The following is a 6640-nucleotide window of genomic DNA, read 5'->3' on the forward strand; positions in this document are numbered from 1 at the left end:
TTTAGGTTGCTTCCATGACCTGGCTATTGTAAATAGTGCTGCAATGAATATTGGGCTGCATGTGTCTTTTGAATTATGGTTTTCTCTGGGTATATGCCCAGTAGTGGGATTGCTGGGTCATATGGTAGTTCTATTTGTAGTTTCTTAAGGAACCTCCATACTGTTCTCCACAGTGGCTGTATCAATTTACATTCCCACCAACAGTGCAAGAGGGTTCTCTTTTCTCCACACCCTCTCCGGTATTTGTTGTTTGTAGATTTTCTGACGATGCCCATTCTAAGTGGAGGTATCACCTCACACCAGTGAGAACCGTGTCTTCTTCTCGATAGCATTCCAGAGCCGAGCACTCAGTAGGTTTCAGCCAACATTCGTGGAATGAAATAAATGAATTCATTTCTCAGGAAGCGTCCAAGAGACTTGACGGGTCCTTGTCAGATCTGGTCCCAGAGGAAGGCGGAAACTTTCCATCATTCTTCCTTCTTTCACAGCGGCAGAGAGTGCCGGCTGCCGCCCCATGGCCACGCTCCCCACCTCCTTCCTGAGCAGCAGATCCCAGCTAATGGCCTACGGGTCCCTGCTGCCCTTGCAGCTCGAGCACAATGAAATGAGCGTGGATGCTGACCGGAGCTGTGGGAGGAGGGGCTCCTTAAGAGGTGGACAGCCAGCCGGGGGTGCCCCTTTTGCCCTGTCCCCTGTCATTGACTGGGTTCCCTCACAAGCTGACTCTGAGTCAAGGATTCAAGCGTAATGGATTTTTTCAGAGTAGCGCCATGGGGAGGTGAGTCGGAGAAAGGGAGGAACGGTGCACAGCACACGGATGGGCAGTCACTGCTGTGGGCGACGACTCAGTGCTGCTGGGACCTTCGGGGAAATGGTGCAGAACACACCTCTCAGACTTATCCCACCAGGAGGCGAAGAAGCTGAGGTATTTATCCGCCAGCTCTTGTTTATCTCTGAGGACGGCTTGAGGGTACTTCCTGTTTTCAGCCCCTGTTCCTGAGCTGAGAGTGAATCTCCTGGCAGAGTCATGGGGGCTTACAGTAGGGCAACCTTGGCCTATATAAGAACAGTGAGAGTCATCAGCAGTTCTCCTTACACTCCCAGTCCCTTTCTTCCTCCCTGGAACACAGAGTTGATGTCCGGAGTTTCAGCAGCCATATTTGACCATGAGGCAAACCTAGGTATGGAAACCACACGCTAAAGATGGAGAAGCAAAACCACAAAAACAAAAACCAAAATAAGAAGAATAATACCTGGGTCTTAACTAACACCACAGAGCTGCCATCACAACCTACTTTCAAACCAGAGAGGTAAATAAATTCTCATCTTAAGCCACTATTATTTTAGATGTTTGTTAGCAGCAACCAAATGCTCCTAACTGACAGGTCATGCAATGGCCATGTTCCTCACTCCTGTTATGAGCCCTAATAATGCTGCCATGGGTGATCATGAGAGGGAGAAGGGGGATACTCTAATGATACCAAAATAACAGCTAACACATAATGTTTCTTCTGCACTTAAGCACTTTATGTGCCTTAACCTGTTTAGTCTTCATAACAACCCCAAGAAACAGATACGATTATTATTTCTATTTCATGGATGAGACTGAAGCACAGAGAGGTTGAGCCACTTGTCCAAAGTCACACAACTAGTAAGTAGCAAAGCTTGGATGTGAACCCCGGGCTGTCTCGCTCTGGAGCCCAACTCCAATCCGCTACAATGCATCACCTTCTCCCTCAGCCTCTCCTGATATCCTTGAAAAGCCATTTCATTCCCCCACCTGCTCCCTGCCTTGAAACTTTCCAGAATGACAACTTTGATACTTCACATTATAAGTGAAATAAACCCATCAGGCTTAACAAAGAAAAGAATATGATTTCTGAACAAGCCTTTCTCAGGACAAAGATTAAATTGCCTCTTTGCAATTTAACAAAGCTCTTTATAGAAGAGGGGATGGAGGGTGGAGAGAAAACTCCTCAGAACCTGAGGAGAAGGCGTTGGGCTCCATAAAGCCTCGGCAGCCGAGGGCACGTGGACGTTCCCGAGCGCGTCCAACAAGAGAGCAGCAGGGCCTCTGCCCTATGCCGGACTGTATGCTGGGCCTGAGGATACAGCCGTAAACAAGACCACAGAGATCTCAGCCTCATAAAGGCACAGTCTGGGGAGGAGTGAGACATTAATCACGTTGTCAAAGGCATAAATGTAAAAGTATGATTGTGATAGGAGGGTCTGACCTTGACACGTGCAAAAGGCCCTGTGGCTGAAATGATTAAATGCGATAAAACGTAAACCTTTTAAGACACAACTTGCTGAATGGGAGCATTATGGGTATTTCCTCGGGCTGATGCCAGCAAGCATTTGCATCAACTAAGAAATTTCCCTTGTTGTGATTCTGCGCTCCACAAGCCACCCACTGGCTTGTCTTCCGCGGCAAGGTCTGCTTAGGAGGAGAATCGGGCTGGTCACTCGGACCCAACAACAGGAATTTCTTATTATAAGCAAATTTGGTGGCATTCTGGTCTGACGTAAGAACTCGGTTAAGATGTGAGATGGGCCCAGCTAAGCAAGTTGGTGCAATCAGGGGTCTCAGCCAGGGTTGATGTCTCTGACCTACTCTAATTTCACCCAGATAATCAGCCCCACCCAGTGAGCCAGCCCTTTGCAAGTGGACATTCTCCACCCCACCCCTCACCCACTGGAGTTACTGTGAGGATTAAAAATAAGGGGTTTGGCAGCCGCATAGCACAGGGAGATCAGCTCGGTGCTCTGTGACCGCCTGGAGGGGTGGGATAGGGAGGGTGGGAGGGAGGGAGACGCAAGAGGGAAGAGATATGGGAACATATGTATATGTATAACTGATTCACTTTGTTATAAAGCAGAAAGTAACACACCATTGTAAAGCAATTATACCCCAATAAAGATGTAAAAAATATATATAGTTGACAAAAAACGCTAAGTACTTTTTACGTATAATCTTATTCTTAACTTCTTTTAGTAAATTAAAATGTCAATCAATTTAATTATTTCTCAGCCATTTCTTGCTAAGATCTAATAAACACGTTCCTTTAGCTTATGAAGAAATTATACTGGAATGTTTTCTTTTATCCAATGCTGGCAATATTTTTTAAACTTTCATATTATATAACAATTTTACATCATGTTAAAATCTTGCCGTAGCATCAGTCTTTAGATTACAGCATCCTTTTCTTATATTCATTTGCTTTTATCTGCTGTGGAGAAATTCTTTTATTTCGTACTTCTTTAAAGTTTGTTTTACATCTCTTTGTCAAAAATGTCAGCCATTTATTTACCCCATGTAGATTTGAAAGAAACAATAAAAACAATTCTTGTTTTAAAAAAAAAAAGGGGGGTTGCTTGGGAGACAGTATGTTTCCTTTTCATCATTTCCCAGATTTCAGACAAGAATCTCAGCCTGGCTTCAGGCAAACCCGGTGCTGCAGGAAGCCCTCAGCTCCTGCGTCTTTCCAGACATCAGCTGAGGGTCTCAAACATCCTAAGAGCAAATGTAAACTTTGCATTCTGTGTCTCCACGTGAAAGAGGAGGCCGCTGGCCCCAGCAGCAAACAGAGACTGCATTGACATGTCACCCCACGACCTCATTTCTAAATTCAAACAAGGTAATGTCTCCCATAATGGGCTGTTGGGGCCTCCCTGCCCTGAGAAGGCATATTTTATCATCGCCTTGTTGGACCAGGATTCAGAAAGGGCTCACCAGCCGCCTGACAAGGCATCACAGTGTCCCCTTGAAAGGTTGTTGCCAGCTGTGAGCCCATCACTGTGAGTCTGGGGGGACCAGGCCAGATGCCAGCTCATCTGCCCACAGCTTGGCCCCATCCTGGGGTCCACCCTGTTTGCAAGGCTCCCCCCGGGAAAGATGCTCAGTGTGGCCGGGCCAGAGCAGGTGCGGAGAAGGCCGTTCCTGTGCCAGGAACTGCTTCTTCCCTGCCAGGGTCAGTGTCAGAGGGCACCTCTGGTCCGGCTCACGCCTTATTACTGGGGATGTTGAGACCACAGTGAGGGAAGGACATGGCCAAGGTCACAAAGCAAGTCAAAGCACAGCCAAGAAGAGAAGAGAGAAACTCATCTTCCCTCTACCCTCCACCGGCCAGCCCAGAGGGGCACGGCAGCCCCACCCAACAGGTCACCCAGACTGCTCACGTTTCAGGACCTGGCTGGGCTCCCCCTTCTTCCAGACCCCTCCTGACCATTCAGGCAGGCAGCAGGTCCCTTGTCCCAGCCCCACTGTCCCGAACTTCTCCGAGCACATCACTGAGCCCTGTGTTGGCCCTGCCTGGACACTTGTCTGACTCCTCATAGCACAGACCCCACGAGGGCAAGGGCCGAGGTGTGTGCCTTTATGCCGCACTATGGAAGAGGCACCCACGCTCGCAGATGTACGCACTCGCACAGGCACACGCTTATACAGGCCCACATTCTCACACAAGCTCAAACTCCCACAGAGACACACACTTAAACACACATGCACACACACTTATACACACTAGCACACACCCTGTGAATGAAGGGATGGATGAATGACACACTCACCACCCGTTGCACATTCTTGATTTCACACTCCTGGATCTCTGTCCCAGCAGGACCAGGCTGGCCGCTGAAAAGAAAAGGATTCTGTTGTCCTAGTGGTGCTCTGATTTGCTTTGTGACCTTGGCCACCCTGGCCCCCCATCAAGGCCTGTTTCTCTGTTAGTCAGAGGGGTGGACCATGTGCCCACTTCTCACTCGAGCGTGCGTTCATGACTTAGCACGAGCCCAGACTGCAGAGGTGAGCGGGCTGCGTTGGATCCCGGGCCAGCGCCCACCAGCTGTGTGACTCCAGCTGAACCATTCAACCCCCCTGAGCCCCAGTCTCCTCAACTGTAAATGAGCGTAGTAATAACCTCCTCACAGGTCTGCAGCACTGGACAAGCATTTGGTTTCTCCTAGTTTAGGGTACCCCAAACACAGAGCCTGAGGCAAGGGTTTTGGTGCAAGTAGTTTAGGGGAGGTGGTCCAGGAGGGGAGGGAGTGGAGAGCAAGGCAGTGAAGAAGGTAAATGAATACAAGGTGTGATAGAGTGGCCCCCCTGTGGCCAGGGACCTGCTTAGAGACTGTGTAGGACATGCCTCAACATTGCCCCACAAAGGGCCAAGGGGTCTTGACCTCCCAACTCCTGTCTGTCATTGACTGAGGCTGCCCCTGGGGAGGGTAAAGGAGGACGTCTTAACTCCCCAGCACTTCTGCTCTGTCTCTATGCTTGGGCTCAGAATACTCCACCTGTGGCCAGAGAAACCCTGAGGCTTCAGAAGTGCAGGAAGCCGTCAGCAGCCGAGCTCCAGGGTGGACCATGGAGATAGGGTGGGCCACTGACAGCATCTGCTAGAGCTGCTGACATCACCGTCATCAGCCACAGCAGCGGCGTCACAGCATCATCACTGCTATATCATCATCATCTTCTTCATCACTGTCTTCATCCTATGCCCAAACATCAACCCGAACACAGACCTTACACCTTTCACAAAAATTAACTCAAACAGGATCATAGACCTAAGTGTAAAATGCAAAGCTAAGAAACTTTGAGAAGGAAACAGGAAAGAATTCTAGGTGACCCTTGGTTGGGCAATGAGTTATTAGGTACCAAAAAATGGGATCCGTATGAATGAAATAATCTATAAGCTGGACTTCATTAGTATTAAAACTTCTGCTCTGTGAAAGACACTGTTAAGAAAATGAGAAGACAAGCCATAGACTGGGAGAAGACATTTGCAAGAGACACATCTGATAATGGACTGTTACCCAAAATATACAAAGAACTCTCAAAACTCAACAATAAGAAAACACACAACCCAATTTAAAAATGGGCCAGAAACCTTCACAGACACCTCACCAAAGAAGATATACAGAGAGCACATAAGCATATGAAAAGTTGCTCCACATAATATATCATCAGGGAAAGGCAAATTAAAACAACAGTGAGATACCACGACATACCTATTAGAAAGGCCAAAGTCCAGAACACTGACAACACCAAATGCCGGTGAGGTTGTGGAGCCGCAGGAACGCTCGTTCAGTGCTGGTGGGGAATGCAGAAGGTGCTGCCACTTTGGAAGACAGTTTGACTGTTTCTCATGAAACCAAGCTCTTCTCATGGGATCTGGTGATCAAACTCCTTGGTATTTATCCAAAAGAGCTGAAAACATGTCCACACAAATACCTGCACATGGATGTTTATAGCAGCTTTAGTCATAACGACCAAAACTTGGAAACAACCAAGATGTCCTTCAGTAGGTGGATAAATAAATAAATAAACGGTGACGCATCCAGACAGTGGAATGTTGCTCAGCACTAAAAAAGAAATGAGCTAGCAAGCCATGAAAAGACATGGAAGAAGCTTAAATGCATATTACCAAGTGAAAGAAGCCAATCTGGAAAGGCTACATGTTATATGATTGCAACTATATGACATTCTGGAAAAGGAAAGATTGTGGGGACAGTAAAAAAAGATCAGTGGTTGCCAGAGGTGGGGGCAGGGGGAGGAAAGGATAGGCAGAGCACAGGGGATTTTTAGGGCAATGAAAGTAGTCTGTATGATACGATAATGGTCGTACGTGACATCAAACAT

The 6640-nt window shown here is 47.7% G+C and overlaps 1 long non-coding RNA gene across 1 annotated transcript; it reads right to left on the reverse strand.

Annotated features, from left to right (window-relative positions):
- Positions 1-229: 229 nt before the first annotated feature.
- Positions 230-6148, reverse strand: LOC113609538 (uncharacterized). Its single transcript, XR_003428671.1, has 4 exons — positions 6010-6148; positions 5296-5493; positions 4570-4633; positions 230-1177 (listed from the first exon to the last, which is right to left on the reverse strand). It is a non-coding gene; the product is annotated as an uncharacterized LOC113609538 (long non-coding RNA).
- Between the last annotated feature and the right edge of the window lie 492 nt (positions 6149-6640).

Source organism: Aethalodelphis obliquidens, unplaced genomic scaffold, assembly GCF_003676395.1.
Source record: "Aethalodelphis obliquidens isolate GAN/ISIS:26980383/991018 unplaced genomic scaffold, ASM367639v1 scaffold57, whole genome shotgun sequence".
In the NCBI taxonomy this organism is placed as follows: domain Eukaryota; kingdom Metazoa; phylum Chordata; class Mammalia; order Artiodactyla; family Delphinidae; genus Aethalodelphis; species Aethalodelphis obliquidens.